We start from the raw sequence: 20,991 nt of genomic DNA on the forward strand, positions 1-20,991 counted from the left end.
AATAAAATTATATACCAAAATCAGCATTATATGGGATTTTGTTACAATGCATCCTCATCTACTAGCAACCCTTGCCTTTTTACAAGCTGGAGATTTGGAAGGATGATTTGGAAAGATGTCAAAGTTTTGCTAACATTGTGTGGTACAAGTCACATTGGGAAAGGTTTCAAGGTCAGTTTTTTGTCACATGTACCAATTAAGGTACAGTGAAATTTGAGTTACCATACAGCCATACTAAGTGAAAAGCAACAAGGCACACAACCACATAAAATAAAATTTAACATAAACATCCACCACAGCAGCTCCCCAGATTCCTCACTGTGATGGGAGGCACTAAAGTCCAATCTTCTCTCTCTTTATTCTCCCGCGGTCGGGGCTGCCGAACCATCCACAGTCGGGCCCATCAACCTCCTGCAGTCGGCGATCCAAAGCCCTCGCGTTGGGGTGATCGAAACTCCTTCATCGGGACGGTTGAAACTCTCCGCGGCTTGGAGCTCCCAAATCGGTCTCTAACCAGGGACCGCGGGCTCCACGATGTTAAAGTCCACAGACCCGTGGTTGGAGCTCTCCACAGTCGATCCCTGGCAAAGGGATCGCAAGCTCCACGATGTTAAGCTGCCGTGGGGACGGAGATACGATACGGGAAAAAAACGCATCTTCGTCGAGGTAAGAGATTGAAAAAAGTTTCCCCCAGCCCCCCCCATCCACATAAAACAAACCAAGGAACACTAAAACATACTTTTTAATACATACTTAAAATAACAAAAACAGGACAAACAGACTGTTGGCGAGGCAGCCACTTGCCGAAACTACTAATGCAACTATTTTTGCCTCGGATCCAATGATTTTGAAACTGTATTTATTCATGCTACTAAAGACAACTTTATCACAGGATTGACCTTTGCAATAAAGATAGAGACAAACTGCTGAATGACCCCTAGCTTATCTCATTAGTCCCAGCAACCACAAGGATACTCCAGTTGAGTTTCTGGTCAATGCTGAAGTTAAGAAAATAACGATTAGGAACTTAGCAATGGCAATGCTTCATATAGAAATGGTAATGTAAAAAGGCAGTCTTCCACTGGCAATGGACATTGTTAGGAAGTTTTTAGGGTATGAATGTTATATGGCCCAAGCATTGACACTGTAGTTGCTTTGTTGCTGAAAGTCAATTGAGCTGAAGAAGGGTCTCGACCCGAAACGTCACCCATTCCTTCTCTCCCGAGATGCTGCCTGACCTGCTGAGTTACTCCAGCATTTTGTGAATAAATCGATTTGTACCAGCATCTGCAGTTATTTTCTTATATGAGCTGAACACAAATTAATTGGCAAATATTAGACACAGAGAAACCAAGATCAACTAGGTTTACTGAAACAGCAACAAAAAAAACAAAACTGGTGAAACTCAGCAGGCCAGGCAGCCGAACCATTCAACTGAAGTAGCATGGCTGAGGATATTGCCCCCGTGGCACTCCAGTATTAATGTTCCAGGACTGAAATAATAAGCCACCAATAAAGACCACCATTTAGATTTGGGCAAGGATCATGTTCGGCTACTAGAGAAATTCCTCTGCAGCAGATTCCAGTTTTTATTTACAGGAGCCACAAAGCATCGTGCTCAGTTAAATAATATAAGAATATAACTGCAGATGCTGGTACAAATCGATTTATTCACAAAATGCTGGAGTAACTCAGCAGGTCAGGCAGCATCTCGGGAGAGAAGGAATGGGTGACGTTTCGGGTCGAGACCCTTCTTCAGACGTCTGAAGAAGGGTGCTCAGTTAAATGTTCTCTTGATGTCATGAACAGTTGCTCTCTTCTCGCAATTCTGGAATTCAATCTTGTCTGTATTGAATGGTAACTCTTGAGGTAAGCAGTTAAAAAACTAAGTGCTAAAGGAACTCAGCAGGTCAAGTAACATCTGTGAAAGGAATGGACAGACAACATTTCGCGGTGGTGGCCTTCATCAGGAGTAGAGGGGAGAAGGCAATTGTTATCAACTGAAACCAGAGTTTGGAAAGTCAATTCATGGAAATTTGAGGAAAATATTAAATATTCAGAAAGATAATAAGCAATTGGTTTATATTTAAATACCACTGCAGATATAAGACTGCAGATACTGGAATTTCAAGTAAAAATTTAAAGTTTTTTACCTCAATATTCCTGTACTGTTGGAAGTACTCAACAAGTCAGGCAGCATTTGCAGAGCAAAATGTACATGGAAGGTTTTGGATTAGTACCTTTCCGAAGGTGGACAGACCCGAAATATCATCTGTCCATTTCCCTCAGATGCTGCCTGACCCATTGAATTCCTCCAGCAGTTTGTTTAAATCCCATTGGAATTGTTTCCAGAATAGAGCTTTCTTAAAATTCTTTCACCATTAAAATGTATTATTTTTAATAATTCAATTGGTTCAGAATCTCAATTTTGTATGTTATGACAGCAGATCAGATATTATGTCAATTTATAGGACAGTGTTTCATTTTGTAACTTTTTAAAAACAAGCTTACAAAGAACAATTGAACAGACACCGTACAGATCATCCTCGGTTTACAAACATCCTACATGTGAACAGCCCATACATACAAATGGGTGTTTGGGAGACTGACAGGATGGATTTGCCAACTGCTGCAGGACCACAGGTAACTGTTACTGTCACTTGCTAGAGTTTTGCCACATTGAACCAAGACGACATTTAACAGCTTGAAGAACTCAAAATCCCAGGTTTTTGTTTAAACCACACGTTTGACTGAAATCACAAAGACTAATCCTTATGCTTGTATGAACTTAAAACGCACTACAGCTGCAGCTTTTACCTTTGTTATATAATAGGTTCACAATGAGCTAGTTTCACTTTTTAATATTATTCACAGTACTTGCCAGCACCTTAAGTTTTGAACTGATATGAAAGTAAACAGACAGGAAGTGCTCAGATCTCTGCTAGATAACCACTGCATCGTAACAGTTGGTTACAGATTCATTTTAACCTTGACTAATAAAAGGTCTCAACAATATGAATGAAAGCACAAAACATTATACCCAATCTAATTTCAACTGATTTTTAAATTTCAAAATCTTAACCTCACCTTCATAATTGAAACACTTCATAATCAGCGCAAACTTAAGATCGCACGTTAGAAATTAAATGTGCGGCAACACCTTGAAGACAATGCAGATTATAGAAGATGATCCACTTAAAGTTAAGGGGAATGCCACACCTATTCTGGATCAGAGAAAGAGGATGGGAACATGTGTATTAAATGAAACAGATGTAATTGATCACTTTAGTGACTGATGGAAAACTACAGATAAAAGAAATAGTCATCTTGGAAGCAGAGAAATGTTAGCAGCTAACCTCAGAACAGATACAACAAAGCTGGAGGAACTGGGAGCGCCTGATACAGAACTAAATCACAACAAATTTGAAATATTCCAGGTTTAATCCTTAATACTATTTGGTTGAGAAGGCAGCATAATAGTACAACTACCAAACAATAGGACAATCTGCTACAGTAACTATAATTGCAGTTTTAGTCTTGATGCACACAGATGTATACGAGTGTAGGGAAATAACTGCAGATGCTGGAACAAATCGAAGGTATCATGGAAATGTTGGAGGATAATTTGTTGTATACGCTGGCTGATGGGGTGGAAGGTGAGGACAAGGGCCTAGTGAGAGTCTCGTCTACAATGGAAGAGGGGAAGCCCCGTTTCCTGAAGAATTAGGACATCTCTGATACCCTAGTGTGAAACACCTCATCCTAGGCACAGATGTGGCGTAGACGAAGGGATTGGGAGTAGGGGATAGACCTTTTGCAAGAGACAGGGTGGGAAGTGTAGTCAAGATAGCTGTGGGAGTCAGTGGGTTTGTAGTAGATGTCGGTCACTAGTCTGTCTCCTGTGATGGAGATGGTGAGATCCAGAAACGGTAGGGAGGTGTCGGAGATGGTCCAAGTACATTTAAGAGCAGGATGGAAATTAGTGGTGAAATGTATGGTACAAATTATCCTCCAACATTTCCGTCACCTCCAACAGGATCCCACTACTGGCCACATCTTCCCATCTCCTTCCCTTTCTGCCTTCCCCAGAGACCGTTCCCTCCGTATCTCCCTGATCCACTCGTCCCTTCCTACCTAAACCAACCCCTCCCCAGGCACTTTCCCCTGCAATCGCAGGAGATGCAACACCTGTCCCTTTACCTCCCCCCTCGACTCCATCCAAGGACCCAAACAGTCTTTCTAGGTGAGGCAGAGGTTCACCTGCACCTCCTCCAACCTCATCTATTATATCCGCTGTTCCAGATGTCAACTCTACATCGGCGAGGAACTGGAAGCAACCTGGAGATAACCACCCTGGAGGGTGCTCGTGCTGTGCTAGGATGCTGTGCAAAACCTACAAAAAATGGAAGCTATGAAAAATAATTGTGCTGTTTAATGTGTTTACATTTCTAATTTAGTTATATCATTTACTTTGGTTTTTATATTAAGAGGCACTTAAAAATATTTTGCAATTAACATTTAGACACCAAAGACACACCCCCCTTTTCCTTGCTGTGAAAGCAAGACAAATCAGATGCTGCAGGGCAGAACCTCTTCTCTGCACCACCTCTGATCGTGAAACTGGACTCTGGGCTGTGCAACGTCAGAGATAGGCCCTCTGCAGCCTCGCCAAGTACACTTGTCGATTCCTGCCATTGTCGTTTCCTGGAATAATAGTCCCACGATGTTTCTCTTCAAGAAGATAACTTTGGCAGGCCAATAAATAAATTGTTTCTTCAAGATTGCTGCTACCCCGCAACAATTTCTCCATCATCTTAAAAAAGGTAATTAATTTCCAAGGAACACAGACATAGTATTGATCTGTAATATATTCACCAATGTTAATGATTAACTTTATAAAGCGTTTTTACCCCAATATTACCAGTATTTGTGAGTTCTTTTAGACGGTAGACATATTTTTGCATATTTCTATTGCTTTAAAATTTAGAGCAAAAAAGTGAATTGGAAAACTATATTAGTGTGTCCACAAATATATATTTTTTTACATCTGTGAACTGGGTTATTTCAAGAGATGCACTAAATGTTAGGCAATTTGCAACAATGGTGTTGATTTGATAGCATAGTCTTAACACTGCGTGACTACTTAGTTCTGAACATTTTATAAAATGTTAAATTTATTACCAATTCGTAATTGACCTGCATAGATAATGATGGAATGCTGCCTTCTTTGTACATATTTTGTGAACTTAAGTGCACAGAGCCAAACATATAGCATTGAGCTGTAGAATACAATGTCTGTTATGTGGCCACAGAATGTTAAAAAGACATCTGTGAAGAGGCAAGAGCATGGCGTCATTAGGACAGATGGAGGAGTGAGAAAGCTTTGCATTCAGTTAACAAGTTTAGGTGGAGTGTGCAATCAGAATGTTCATGACTCTTTAACCTTGGAATTGTCCACAGACATTACTGCTATTTACAGCTTATACTATTCAAACAAAGTATTTAGCTTCTCCTGTGAGCCAAATTGAATTCTGCAGTGCAGAGATAAATCACACTGCTGATTTTAGCCAATTACTAAAAATCTAGGCTAGACAGTTTCAATGGATGTTTTTCAGAAAATAAATTGCAACCCTTGAAAGACAACTGTTTTTTTCACTGATTTTGAAATAATAAGGACCTCTGCAGTAAAGCCATTCTGGTTTTGATAAACAATCAGCTTCTGTCATATTCTAATATTAAGTTATAATTTGATAGAAAATGTAGGTATCAAAGGCACAATAAGAACCTGAAAACAGAACACAATTTACAGAATAGAAATAACGAACAGTAGGGGCGGCACTGTGGCGCAATGATAGAGTTGTGGCTTTACAGCGCCAAAGATCCGGGTTCGATGCTGACTATGGGTGCTGTATGTACGGGGTTGGTACGTTCTCCCTATGACTGTATGGGTTTTCTCCAGGGGTGCTCTGGTATCCTCTCACATTCCAAAGATGAGCAGCTTTATAGGTTCATTGGCTTCTGTAAATTGTCCCTAGCATGTAGGATAGAACTAGTTTATGATAAGGACTCAGCGGGCCGAAGGGCCCGTTTCGACATTGTATCTCTTAACTAATAAATAGGAGCCGCCTCAGTTAAACAAATCTATCCCATTGCACTATTAGCTTCTCCACCCCAATCTCTCACAATTCTGTAAGTTTCTCATTCATCCAATTTCCATTTTCTCTGTGTACACAAGCACATACAGCACATTCCAAACCTTAACCAAACATTGCCGATAACCATTGGAAACATGTATCCCAACAGACTCCCTATCCCCCATCATGGGTAGTACTGCATTACGTCTAATGTAGTGTTACTCAGTTTAATACACAGTTTCTGCTTTAAATCACTCAGTAACTCCTGATGCTGAACTTCTCCCGAAAAACAGTGTGCGTACCAAACACGTTTGTAACATTGTAACATTGTTACTCTCAAATGTAACATTGTTCTACAATTGGACCGAGGAATTTTAGTCCATTTTAAGTATAAAGACAGATATATGAGATATATATATATATATTATGCTTGTGAACAAAGGACTGAGGATGGAATGTTTTCCAAAAAAGAATTTTTGCTGATGTTACCAGGGCTGCTACCATAACATAGAACCGAGTAATCAAATATATTGTGATCAATTCTAAGCTTAATAGAGGTTCTCATCAAAAACAACCCAGATTTCTTTCTCATTATTACTTTTTATCCATGTATGGGTATGTATATGTTTGCTATTTTCTCTTGCATTATTTATAAAAGATTCCCCATGCGGTGTTAAATTGGTACGTCTACATTTGCTAGGTTTATCTTTCCCATTTCACTGGACTGCAGTAATTTTTTCCCAAATCAGAGGTGTTAAGATATAACCGGAGGACACTGATTCATGGTAAGGGTTGGCCAGGAAGAGACTTAGTGGGGATATGAGGGAGACCTTTACCTAGAGAGGAGCAAGTATCTGGTATACACTGTTTAGAGTGTAGTTGAAGATGGGTCGCTAACAGCATTTAAGTGTCCCGAGGAGCACTTGATTTGCCTATGTTAAAGACCAAGCGCTGGGAGATTGGATTAATATGGAACAGTGCCCACTCGTCAATGTGGACGAGTTGGGCCAAATTGCCTGTTCCCATGCCATATGACTCTTTGACGTTTAAAGATTTGAGGAAAGGTGTACTTAAGCAAAACAAGCCTTACTAAACAGCAATAGGTACAAAAGAAAATCAAAGTTACAAAACTGAAGAGTACGGCAATCCCATTGTCTATTTGTAATTCTTTTTCTTTGCTTCAAAATTATTTGGAAAAAAGAAAGCATGAATAAACAGTATTAAATGGTGAAAACATAGGTCTCAATCATATTACAGTTGCTCCTCAACTTACAATGGGGTTATGTTCCGATAAACCCATCGTAAACCGAAAATATCGTAAGTGAAAATGCATTTAAATACGTGACCGGAAGCGAGCTGCGGGTCGCTGCCTTTGCCCTGCGTTTGCACCGTTGTAAAGTCGAAATATCGTAAGTCGAACCATCGTAAGTTGAGGAGCATCTGTAATTGCATCTAAGATAAGCGATAACCAGAGTCAAGAGTGTTTTATTGTCATATGTCCCAGATAGAACAATGAAATTCTTACTTGCACAAGGAACCAAGTAATGGAAGGCTCAAGGAGGGAGAAAGCTGGTAGGATACAAGAACACCAATGACCTCTGTGCTTTTGAATTCTGTCCAACTTTTCTTGCAGGGACAGCAAACTTGAAAGACATGATAAAAGATAACAAACGTAACTCTCGGCCATAAATCTGAAGGAGGTAAATGTGCATCCAATAACAGGAATCACCAGAAGCCTCATATTAGCCAGATAGAGCGAAAGTTAACGCGTGTTCAATAAAGTCCACCTGGCTTGTTAACCTAACCACCCACAGTAGGAATGCTGCGTAAACCAGCAGTAACCGGTGGCTAAAATCTGCATTTACAGCAGCATTTGTTCCCCAAAGAAATTGACTTTCCAAACAATTGAGAATTCCAGATATTACATTTTCCACCTAATCCATTTACCCTCATTTTATATTTACAGTAAATCAATTTTGTATTACATTTAATCCAGATTGTAAATTAGCACAATGAATAACTTCTGGGTTACTCAGTCCTTTCAATTTCAAAGAGTGACGGTAGTTTAACTTCTTAAAACTGTTCAATACTTTTCCCGTTCAACACCTCACCCTTTTTGTTCTTACCATGTTTTAGACCCAAGGCTTCTTCTCCTTTAAATCATCATTAAAATGTTCTGCCGATAACTAGTGTATATTACCCAATTCGCAGTTGAATACAGCAAAAGAATAGAAGTGTTTTTTGGGTATTGTTCTGTCTAAAATCAGCATTTTAACAGAGATAATGCAAGGTCTTTGTCCTCTCAAATAAAATGCAGTACAAAGGTTGCAAACAACAGTTTGAAAAAAACAGCGAGTTCTTTTCAGTGAAAATTAAATGACGTTAAACTATCCTTTACTCCTATCTAAAACTTCCTATCCATAAACTTAATTAACGAGACTTAAATACTTTGCGGACAAAAATGCACTGTTAATTTTATATTTATGCAATATTACACCTGGGTTAATATAAAATGCACATTAGGTTGTCCCTTTTGATAAAATTCTCATTCCAGACACAGGTAAAAGGGTTTCAAAGATTATTTAACTATTTCAAGGAATTAAAATGAGAAATTCAAACTCATTATCCACAATTACAAATATGTAGAGATATAAAGTGCCACTTAAACTGCAAATTCTAATATAAAACTGCCGATTGAAATCACTTTCATGCTTTCTTGCAACATCTTACCAACTATCGCAGGAATTACCAGTTTACGGTTTTTAAGTAAAGCGAGATCACAAAATTATTTAAATTGCCTGAACATGACATTATCTGTTACTAAATTCTCAATAAAAGCAACACAAAACTTTACTTACCAATAAAAATACACAGGTCAGTATGCTTACATATCAGACAATACCAAGCAATGCAATGACCTACAAAATGCTTTGCTTTAAAAAAAAAAATCAGGACAATTAAAATACAGCTGAATACGTACTCTAATACAAGCTATAAATGATAAAGACAATCTGATCTGATGCTCATGAGAAAAGCCTAATCTCCAATATTAATGTAGGAAAAGGCTATAAATTTATCATAGAGAAGCACAAGTTAAATCTACATCCATGTGGATTAAGACAAGTTGCAATATAGCCATCCCCCACTATATTAAAATATGTTCATCTCTGGACAATTGGTTGACAAAGAGAACAAATACCCTTTCAAAATACATAGCAAACGATTTCAGAAATTGATGCAATTCAGTACAATGCATGTAAACTTAATCTGAAGCTTGGGGTGCAAAAAGACAATCTTTTATACAATACAATACAATACAAACTTTATTGTCATTGTGCAGTGTACAAGTACAGAGACAACGAAATGCAGTTAGCATCTTAACCAGAGTGCATGCGATGGAATAGTAAAACATATAATATATACAGTAATTCAGTAGCGGTAGTGGAAATTCCGGTGAGCGAGATCAGTCACTGATGAGAGGGGTGCCCGAGGGGGAGAGGGGGATGTCAGCAATCACTGAAGCGCAGAGTTAAGTAAGGTAACGACCGCAGGAAAGAAGCTGTTCCTGAACCTGCAAGTCCGGGAACGGAGAGACCTGTAGCGCCTCCCAAATGGGAGGAGGGTAAACAATCTGTGGTTGGGGTGAGAGCTGTCCTTGACGATGCAGTGCGCCCTTCGCAGATATCGCCTACTCTGGATAGACTCAATGGAGGGGAGTGAGGAACCGGTGATGCGTTGGGCAGTTTTCACCACCCTCTGCAGTGCTTTCCGGTCGGAGACAGAGCAGTTGCCATACCATACTGTGATACAGTTAGTAAGGATGCTCTCGATAGTGCAGCGGTAGAAGTTCACCAGAATCTGAGGAGACAGATGGACCTTCTTTAGTCTCCTCAGGAAGAAGAGACGCTGGTGAGCCTTCTTGATCAGTGTTGAGGTATTGTGGGTCCAAGAGAGGTCATCAGAAATGTTGACACCCAAGAACTTGAAACTGGAAACACGCTCCACCTCCGTCCCGTTATTATGGATGGGGGTGTGCGTACCACCCCTAGTCCTTCTGTAGTCCACAATGAGCTCCTTGGTCTTCTTTGTGTTAAGGACCAGGTTGTTGTCAGCGCACCACGTTGCAAGTAGCTGAACCTCCTCCCTATAGGCCGACTCATCGTTGTCGCTGATGAGGCCAATCACCATTGTATCATCTGCAAACTTAATAATGGTGCTAGAACTATATACAGGTGTGCAGTTGTAGGTGAAAAGGGAGTAGAGGAGAGGGCTCAGCACACACCCCTGTGGAACGCCAGCGTTCAGGGTGATGGTTGAGGTGTCGTTGTCTAATCTAACAGACTGGGGTCTGTTGGTTAGAAAGTCCAATATCCAATTGCAGAGGGAGGGGTTGATGCTCAGGTCGTTGTGTTTGGCAATCAGTTTGGAAGGGATGATGGTGTTGATAAACAGCATTCTCACATAGGTGTCTCTGTTGTCAAGGTGGGAGAGGGCGGAGTGAAGTGCCGTGGAGATGGCATCCTCCGTACTCCTGTTCTGGCGGTAGGCGAACTGATAGGGGTCCAGTGTGGGAGGTAGGCAGCCTTTGAGGTGTGCCAAGACCAGCCTCTCGAAGCACTTAGTGATGATGGGAGTAACTGCAACTGGGCGGAAGTCGTTGAGGCTCGCTGCAGTGGAGTGTTTTGGCACCGGCACGATGGAGGTGGTTTTAAGACTCGTAGGGACAGCTGCTTGGGCAAGTGACAAGTTAAAGATGTCAGTCCAACATCTGTCAGCTGCGCAGCACAGACCCTGAGGACGCGCCCGGGGATACCATCAGGGCCAGCAGCCTTCCGTGCATTAATCCTGCTCAATGCCGTACACACGTCGGTGGGGGTGAGTGTGAGGTGCTGATGATCAGCAGGGAGCACAGCCTCGATGGCCACCTCTTGATTGTCCCTGTCAAAGCGGCCATAAAAGTGATTAAGCTCCTCAAGGAAGGAGGCGTCGCTGGAAGTGGGGATCGAGTTGGTGGGTTTGTAATCCGTGATGGCCTGGATGCCTTGCCACACGCGTCGGGAGTCGGAGTTGTTCTTGAAGTGCTCCTCGATCTTTAGCTTGTAGCTGTGCTTGGCCTTCTTGATGCCCCTCTTCAGGTTAGCCCTGGAAGAACTGTAGGCCCGAGCCTCACCTGACCTGAAAGCGGTGTCACGTGCTTTCAGCAGTAGTCTGACCTCACTATTCATCCATGGCTTCTGATTCGGGAATATGGTAATCCGTTTGAGGGTGGTGACACTGTTAATGGTGGAATTGATAAAATCCAGAACAGAGGAGGTATAAGAGTCAATGTCCGTGTGGGAGTCAAGGGTGGTCTGAGCTGCAAACACACTTCAGTCAGCGTTTCCAAAATGCTGCTGAAGTGAGAAGTCCGCTTCGTCTGACCAAACTTTAACTGTCCTCACTGTGGGTTTCACCCGTCTGATGAGTGTGGAGTACTTAGGGAACAGGAACAATGAGAGGTGATCAGACAGACCAAGGTGGGGGAGGGGGACAGCTTTGTAGGCCTCAGCCATGTTTGTATAAACTTTGTCCAGTATCTTATCTACTCTAGTGGCGCAGGAGACATGTTGATGGAATTTGGGGAGTACAGTCTTCAAGTTGGAGTGATTAAAGTCACCCGCAACAATGAAGGCTGCCTCAGGATTGTGAGTCTGTTGTTTACTTATGGCAGTATGCAGGTCTTTCATTGCAAGCTTAGTATTAGCATCCGGAGGAATATAGGCTGCAGTCACAACAGTAGATGTAAACTCTCTGGGCAGATAAAACATAGAAACATAGAAACATAGAAAATAGGTGCAGGAGTAGGCCATTCGGCCCTTCGAGCCTGCACCGCCATTCAATATGATCATGGCTGATCATTCAGCTCAGTAGCCTGTACCTGCCTTCTCTCCATACCCCCTGATCCCTTTAGCAAAAAGGGCCACATCTAACTCCCTCTTAAATATAGCCAATGAACTGGCCTCAACTACCTTCTGTGGCAGAGAATTCCACAGACTCACCACTCTCTGTGTGAAGAAATGTTTTCTCATCTCGGTCCTAAAAGACTTCCCCCTTATCCTTAAGCTGTGACCCCTGGTTCTGGACTCCCCCAACATCGGGAACAATCTTCCCGCATCTAGCCTCTCCAACCCCTTAAGAATTTTATATGTTTCTATAAGATCCCCCCTCAGTCTTCTAAATTTCAGCGAGTACAAGCCCAGTCTATCTAGTCTTTCCTCATATGTAAGTCCCGCCATCCCAGGGATCAATCTGGTGAACCTTCTCTGTACTCCCTCTAAGGCAAGAACGTCTTTCCTCAGATTAGGAGACCAAAACTGCACACAATACTCCAGGTGCGGTCTCACCAAGGCCCTGTAGAACTGCAGCAGAACCTCCCTGCTCCTAAACTCAAATCCTCTTGCTATGAATGCCAACATACCATTCGCTTTCTTCACTGCCTGCTGCACCTGCATGCTTGCTTTCAATGACTGGTGCACCATGACACCCAGGTCACGTTGCATCTCCCCTTCTCCCAATCGGTCACCATTCAGGTAATACTCTGCTTTCCTGTTCTTGCCGCCAAAGTGGATAACCTCACATTTATCCACATTATATTGCATCTGCCATGCATTTGCCCACTCGCCTAATCTATCCAAGTCACTCTGCAGCCTCCTAGCATCCTCCTCGCAGCTAACACTGCCCCCCAGCTTCGTGTCATCCGCAAACTTAGAGATGTTGCATTCAATTCCCTCGTCCAAATCATTAATATACACTGTAAATAACTGGGGTCCCAGCACTGAGCCTTGCGGTACCCCACCAGTCACTGCCTGCCATTCCGAAAAGGACCCGTTTATTCCTACTCTTTGCTTCCTGTCCGCCAACCAATTTTCTATCCACCTCAACACTGAACCCTCAATACCGTGTGCTTTAAGTTTGTACACCAATCTCCTATGTGGGACCTTGTTGAAAGCCTTCTGAAAGTCCAGATATAACACATCGACTGGTTCTCCCTTATCCACTCTACTAGTTACATCCTCGAAAAATTCTATAAGATTCATCAGACATGATTTGCCTTTGGTAAATCCATGCTGACTTTGTCCGATGATTTCACCACTTTCCAAATGTAATGCTATCACATCTTTAATAACTGACTCTAGCATTTTCCCCACTACCGATGTTAGGCTAACTGGTCTATAATTCCCCGTTTTCTCTCTCCCTCCCTTTTTAAAAAGTGGGATTACATTAGCTACCCTCCAGTCCTCAGGAACTACTCCAGAATCTAAAGAATTTTGAAAAATTATCACAAATGCATCCACTATTTCTGAGGCTACTTCCTTAAGCACTCTGGGATGCAGCCTATCTGGCCCTGGGGATTTATCTGCCTTTAATCCATTTAACTTACCTAACACCACTTCCCGACTAACCTGGATTTCCCTCAGTTCCTCCATCTCTTTAGACCCCCGGTCCCCCGCTATTTCCGGCAGACGGTTTATGTCTTCCTTAGTGAAGACAGAACCAAAGTATTTGTTCAATTGGTCTGCCATCTCCTTGTTCCCTATGATCAATTCACCTGTTTCCGACTGCAAGGGACCTACATTTGCCTTAACTAATCTTTTTCTCTTGACATATCTATAAAAGCTTTTGCAGTCTGTTTTTATGTTCCTTGCCAGTTTTCCCTCATAATCTATTTTCCCTTTCCTAATTAAGCCCTTTGTCCTCCTCTGCTGGACTCTGAATTTCTCCCAGTCCTCTGGTATGCTACTTTTTCTGGCTAATCTGGCTAATCCTTGATTTCCCTTGTTAGCCACGGATGCACTACCTTTCCTGGTTTGTTCTTTTGCCAAACTGGGATGAACACTTGTTGTAATTCATCCATGCGACCTTTAAATGCCTTCCATTGCATGTCCACCGTCAACCCCTTCAGCATCAATCGCCAGTCTATCTTGGACAATTCACGCCTCATACCCTCAAAGTTACCTTTCTTTAAGTTCAGAACACTTGTTTCTGTATCGACTTTGTCACTCTCCATCCTAATGAAGAACTCTACCATATTATGATCACTCTTGCCCAAGGGGCCTCGCACAACAAGACTGCTAACTAACCCTTCCTCATTACTCAATACTCAGTCTAGAATGGCCTGTTCTCTCGTTGGTTCCTCGACATGTTGGTTTAGAAAACCATCTCTCAAACATTCCAAGAAATCCTCTTCCTCAGCACCCCTGCCAGTTTGGTTCACCCAATCTATATGTAGATTGAAGTCACCCATTATAACTGCTGCGCCTTTAGTGCATGCATTTCTAATTTCCTGCTTGATGCCATCCCCAACCTCCCTACTGCTGTTAGGTGGCCTGTACACAACTCCCACTAGCGTTTTCTGCCCCTTAGTGTTTCGTAGCTCTACCCATATCGATTCCACTTCCTCCAAGCTAATGTCCTTCCTTTCCACTGCTTTAATCTCCTCTCTAACCAATAACGCTACCCCACCTCCTTTTCCTTTCTGTCTATCCCGCCTGAATATAGAATATCCCTGGATGTTGAGCTCCCAGCCTTGGTCACCCTGGAGCCATGTCTCCGTAATCCCAACTATATCATAATCATTAATAACTATCTCCACATTTAATTCATCCACCTTATTACGTATACTCCTTGCATTGAGACACAAAGCCTTCAGGCTTGTTTTTACAACTCTCTTACCCCTTGTACGATTATGTTGAAAAGTGGCCCTTTTTGATTTTTGCCCTGGATTTGTCTGCCTGCCACTTTTACTTTTCACCTTGCTACCTGTTGCTTCTACCCTCATTTTACACCCCTCTGTCTCTCTGCTCCAGCTCCCATCCCCCTGCCACATTAGTTTAAATCCTCCCCGACAGCACTAGCAAACACTCCCCCTGCATTTGACCATGAGAAACTCTAGGTTAACTGAGCAGTGACTCTCGATCAAGGTAATGTCCGTGCACCAAGTTTTGTTTACATAGATGCACAGACCCCCACCTCTGGTCTTACCGGAGTCAGTTGTTCTGTCTGCTCGGAGTATATGACGCCCCGTTAGCTCAATAGCGCAATCAGGAACGTCGTTGTTAAGCCATGTTTCCGTGAAAATCATGATGTTGCTGTCCTTAATCCAATTGTGGGAGGTAATCCGCAGCCGGAGTTCGTCCATTTTGTTCGCCAATGATCGTACATTGGCAAGGAAAAGGCTAGGAATGGATGGCCTGTGTGGAGTTAGCTCTAGCCTAGCCTTTAAGCCACCTCGGCATCCATGGCGGTGTTTACGTTCGCTGCGGCGTCTATGGGCGCTTCCGGTCGGCCGAGCTGGCTTGGTACGCTCTGCTGACCTGGCCAGTTCAGGAGCGAAATGGAGTTCGCCTAAAAAGTTGTCATAGTTGCAGGAACCGATGCAGGAACCGATGTTTAAAAGCTCCTGTCGGTTGTATGATAAGTGTGCAAGACTATTCCGTGTGAACAGACATGAGACAAATAAGCAAATTACTATAAAACCGCAGATTCTGGTGAGACACAGGGCGTCGCGATGTGCCCGCGCCGCCATAGCCAAAACTAGATTTATATGATCAATCCTAAAAATAAGGCAAGATGAAATATCATAAACAAAAAACAATGTTTAATTTAGAGATACAGCATGGAACCATGCCATTCGGCCCACCGGGTCCACGCCAACCAATGATCACCCATATACTAGATCGATTCTGCACCTCAGGAACAATTTACAGGAGCCAATTAACCTACAAAAACCTGCACCTCTTTAGAATGTGGCAGGAAACCAGAGAAAACCCAACGTGGTCACAAGGAGAAAGTACAAACTCCGTACAGATAGCACCCGTGGTCAGGATCGAACCCGGGTTTGTGGCGTTGTGAGGCAACAGCTTTATCGCTGCATCACTGTGCTGTTCTTGTGAGTTTATGCTCAAGGTGGTGAGCACAAGGTAAGCAGGCGTCCTATAATCTACCTTACTCCTTGCGTACAGACATGGTATATTTACACTCCTCAATATAGAATGATCATTGGATTGTTCTTGAAGTGATTGCAAGAACTGTTCCATAATGGTCACATAAAAAATAACAAATTAATCATTCAATGCAAATCAAACTCCTAAATGTCTCTAAACGAAGTAAATCTTAAAAGTACACAGTTTCTAGTGTGTACTCAATTATCCTAATCTTTCTGCCAATGAATACAGTGGGGAAAAACTGTAAAAACATCAAAAATGCTTTGCTGTACCAAGGGAAGCTTTGATCTTGAGTATATAATGGTAAAAATGAAAATAGAAACTTATTTTCTTTAGTTCATAAACAAATAATATAAAATATATATTTCAATTCAAGGAACATTCCAACAGAAACATTGCTAGTACAAGAAATTAGAAAATGCTCCATGCATCATTTTCAAAGACAAAACTAGATTTTTAAATTTCTGGCTATAAACTTGCAAATCAGAAATCCACTAAAAATGATTCAATAATCTGAATCAAGCTTCATCAGTATCTTACATGCTGAAGAATTTAAATTAATTCTCTCTGCTCCAAAGATCCCCACCATGTTTACTGACCTCATTGAGCTGTTTTACGACAATCCAATATTAAGTCTTTGTAATGCTTCAAAAGTCTGCCAGGCTATCCATCTGTGCCAGTAAATAATGACAGCAAGATGCTAGATATGGAATTTTACCTGTTCAGTAAACAAAATGATTGAATTAAAAAAAATTATTAAAGAAATGTAAAAAACACGCAACCACCATCCAAATGATAAAATTAATTTTCAAGGTTGTTATTGTACCTTGATATAAAAAGGTACATTGTGTAACAAAACATTCAAACTGCATTATTTAAATGGATTCTACAAAAACACAGGATCCAATACAAAATTAATTGAGCAAGTTGCGCCAAAACTTCAACTCAGCTGCAGTAGGTCAACAGTCCACCATTTGCAGCAATGGAATTAAATATTAGATCATTGTGTACAAAAGTCATCAATCCAATATTGCCTTTATTGTGCCAGCCAGGTCAGCCTTCTATACTGACTGGAGTAAACATTAAGTGAGCATTGCAACTGAATTGCAACCTGGTTTGTTAGTACAATTTAACATCATAAAGTTGCACGGTTAGTTTCTTAAGGGCCTGTCCCACTTAGGCGATTTTAAGGCGACTGCTGTCGCCGACAGTTCGCCGGGGTGTCGCGGGCATCTCCCGTACATTTTAATAGAATGCCCACACTCGCACAAAAATCCATTTAACCACGTTTAAAATTAAATTTCTTAATACTGCTATTAGTAAACTGGAAGTCAATCCAGTTTATGCCTTGTTACCGTGAAGCTTGGTTTCCAAGTAACCCGGGCAAGAAGTTATATTTCAAAACTCTCAAGTAATTACAGACTTATCAGTGATTCAGCAAAAATTAGGACGCCGGAGAAGCATTGATAAGCGTGGGAATTTTGCGATGTTTCCGAAGATGGTGTAATCTCTTAGCCAGGTGCTAGTTTCACAAAAAAGTAACTTGTATCGACCTGACTCGGCATTGTCGTGGTCACTGTCGTAGGGTAACAGCACTAGTTCTGTTTATGCATTCAAAATGTTTCTCTTTCCAGATAACACAATCTGACTACCTTTTTATTTCAGATTTCTTGTATCTTCAGTACTTTTTCTTTTACATCAAGAAGTCTTAGAATTAAGCATTTTACTTCACAGGAATCCTCAAATGCAAATAATTAGGCTACATTTTCATTTCAAATGAAACATTAAAAGCATTAATCACCAATTTAGTTAGCAACACAAAATTAAGCAATGGTTTATATAACATTCTATAATGATAAATAAAAGTGTGCAATGAATGAAAAAAATGGGCCAATCTGCCAGATAGGCCGTTGCACACGGTCCTGGATAAAATACATTTTCGACAGGGAGATGGATAGGAGAGGTTTAAAGGCATACGGTCCAAACACAGGCAAATGGGACTAACATAAAGGGGGCATCTTAGTCAGCATGAATGAGTTGGGCCGAAGGCCCTTTTACTATCCGTGAAAGGAAACAGCACACAAGAGACAGAGCTAAGCTTCAAAATGTTAAATTAGCTGAAAGGTTTAAAGGACTAATTGGAACTTATTAAAACATTCAAATGATTTGCATGCTCATATTATCAAATGTAATTTGCAGATTCTATGAGGAAAATGAACGCAAATAAATAAATACGCAACGGGCAGTAAAATCAGTGAGTGAATCAATGAAAGCAAATATACCTTCTTGAACCATTTTGATTGTATTTGCACTGAAATGCTAAATCTAGCTATGAAACATTAATTTTTGCTTACGCTTAAAACAGACAGCTCATTTTGATTGATCTGCTTTACAAAACGATTTTGCCCTGGCAGCAATCTATTATTAAAATCAGGATGTTTAATTGCTATTGAACAATTTCTAGCCTACACAGTAAACCTCATTTTGGAAAGGAGAGCATGCAAAGGCATTGTGGAAAAGTGCAATCACAAATATCTTCAAGACATGAAAGGTCTGATTGTGATGATTTGAGAAACGTCTCCCTATTGTCTCAAGTGGAGAAGGACATTCTCCCAGATCAGCAATGCAAATTCAACTTGAGGGTAAATAGAGAAAATGCTTGCTAAATTGCTGCCTTTGATCCAACAAAGACCTTTGACTCAGTCAATAGTGGGGGTTATGGGAAAACTGTATTTCATGGGGAATCGTCATCTGGTCTTTAATTACTCGCAAACCTTGACATTCAACACATTTATCGCAGACCAAAGCCCAGTGCGTATTGTCCGTACACCAACCCATTTCTCAATCTTCTTCACGATGCAACTTCAGTTCACTTATTCAAATCTTCCACTGAAGTGAAGCTAATTTACAGGTAAGCTGCAAACCACTTAATCTTCACTACGTCCACTCTAGGACAAGGATCACACAGACCTCAGTCACTGTTGCACAATTATTAATGGCAATTCAGGGCCTGAACTCCAAACAATTGTGAATTCCTGAATACTTGAATGGATATGCCAGACACGAAACAGCTGAAAGATGAAAGTCTACCAACCTACCCCCACAGCAGTACATCAAACCCGACATTTGAGATCCATGTCAAGACCATAATGAATATAGATCACTCATTAGTTTGGGCAGACATTACCTCCAATAAGTTAGCAGAGCATTTGGTAAACATTACTAAAGCTCAGTACATCTGGCACCAAGCTCACCGTCTACTGAGCGACAATCACACTCTCCCATGTACATTGAAGGCAGAGGCAAGTTATAGTAGGCAGCTCAAATCATTTAAATGTTGCACTTAAAATCCTTAGCAGATAATCAAATGAATATCAGGAGTCTTCTCCCTGGGTCACATGCTCAACGTCAATTCTCTGCTCACACTTTAATCACATACATCCCATTTGTCCAACATCAGATTCCCGAAGCAAACATTCTACTCCAAGACCAGGCATGGTAAGTGGCTTTTACAAGTACAAAGAAAATGCTTTGTGTACATTTTCAATGCTACTAACCCAAGTCCCTAGCCTAAGACCACCCAAAATGGAAATGAAGCTAACAGGAAAATACTGACCACTGAGTTTTTCTCACCAAGGCATACTCTAAGCCCAAGCAGAGGAACAAGCATTTAAGGAACCAACAAACAGACTAACCTGCCCCATAAAGCTCCACTTGTCCCTTCTGTGACCCCACAAAGGGCTCAAGTCATCTCAGCACCACAGAAAAGTAACGAATGGGAAGCCTTGACGCACTTCAAGCCCCAAGGAACTGCCAGTTTTACAGCAAGTTTTAAAGCAAAAAGACCAAATTTAAAGTGCTGGAGAAGGGAAAAGGGCTAATTTAAATGCACATCAGGAACCTAATAATTTTTTCATCTAAGTACTTTTTGTTGCTAACATTAGCAAGGTCTCAAAGGAGTAGCCAAAGTTGAACCTCAATATTCAATTTGTTGGACACAGATCTAAGATCATCATGCTTTGAATTTAGGGAAAGGAATTTTTGTCCCACAAATGGCTGATCTCTTGCTTCATTGCCTCTTTCGTGTGCTGACACCAATTTTCTTGACCTTGCTTTCCACTTGATCACCTGATATAAATCTTTGACACTGGTTGTGAAGGGCAGGACCCCAGCACCATCCCTTACTCACAGAAATCCTACCTCTTTGTCCAACCATTTGCCAATCAAACCAACTCCCTATCACTTGCCAGGCGTTGCCCTGCCCCCATGTCACTTCCAGCTTCCTTACCCCGCCCCCCATACCACAATCAGTATGAAGGAGGGTTCTGACCAAAATATCACCTAACCATGTTCTCCATAGATGCTGCCTGGTCTACTGAGTTACTCCAGCAGACTTGGCTGAAGAATGGTCTCAACCCGAAACATCACCCATTCCTTCTCTCCAGAGATGCGGCCTGTCCCGCTGAGTTACTCCAGCTTTTTGTGTCTACTCCAGCACTTTGTTACTTTTGTAATCCAGCATCTGCAGTACCTTCAGTACCTGATCATCCGGTTGTCAAACACTTTAATTCCTCTTCCCACACTGACCTTTCCGTCAAATTGGAGGAACAGCACCTCATATTTTGCTTGGGCAGCTTACAACCCAGTGGGATGAATATTGATTTCCCTAACTTCAAGTAACCCTTTCAGCCCTCTCTCTCCTCCCTTCCCCACCCAGGTCATTAAATAACAGTGCATCAATTTTTCACTACAAGAGGTTTGCCTCAGTGAACAATGGAACTTGGCTACAGCTAAAATTACTGTGGTGGTGCAACACTCGGAAAACCTGAGCTGTTGAAATGAAGCCTGGCAAAATAAAACAGGCACTTTTTTTC

General features: G+C 41.6%; 1 protein-coding gene across 6 annotated transcripts in view; it reads right to left on the reverse strand.

The window, feature by feature from the left end:
- Positions 1-20,991, reverse strand: part of LOC144607750 (signal transducer and activator of transcription 5B-like) — a 97,509-nt gene that overhangs the window by 56,135 nt on the left and 20,383 nt on the right. For 2 of the 6 annotated variants that reach the window (XM_078424789.1, XM_078424794.1), the window contains exon 2: positions 16,717-16,835. The exons of the other annotated variants lie outside the window; for them this stretch is intronic. The gene's annotated coding sequence lies outside the window, so the exon portion shown is untranslated. The remainder of the gene's footprint in view (positions 1-16,716; positions 16,836-20,991) is intronic. 6 annotated transcript variants of the gene reach the window in all.

The sequence above is a fragment of the Rhinoraja longicauda genome, chromosome 29, assembly GCF_053455715.1.
Source record: "Rhinoraja longicauda isolate Sanriku21f chromosome 29, sRhiLon1.1, whole genome shotgun sequence".
NCBI classification, from domain to species: Eukaryota; Metazoa; Chordata; class Chondrichthyes; order Rajiformes; family Arhynchobatidae; genus Rhinoraja; species Rhinoraja longicauda.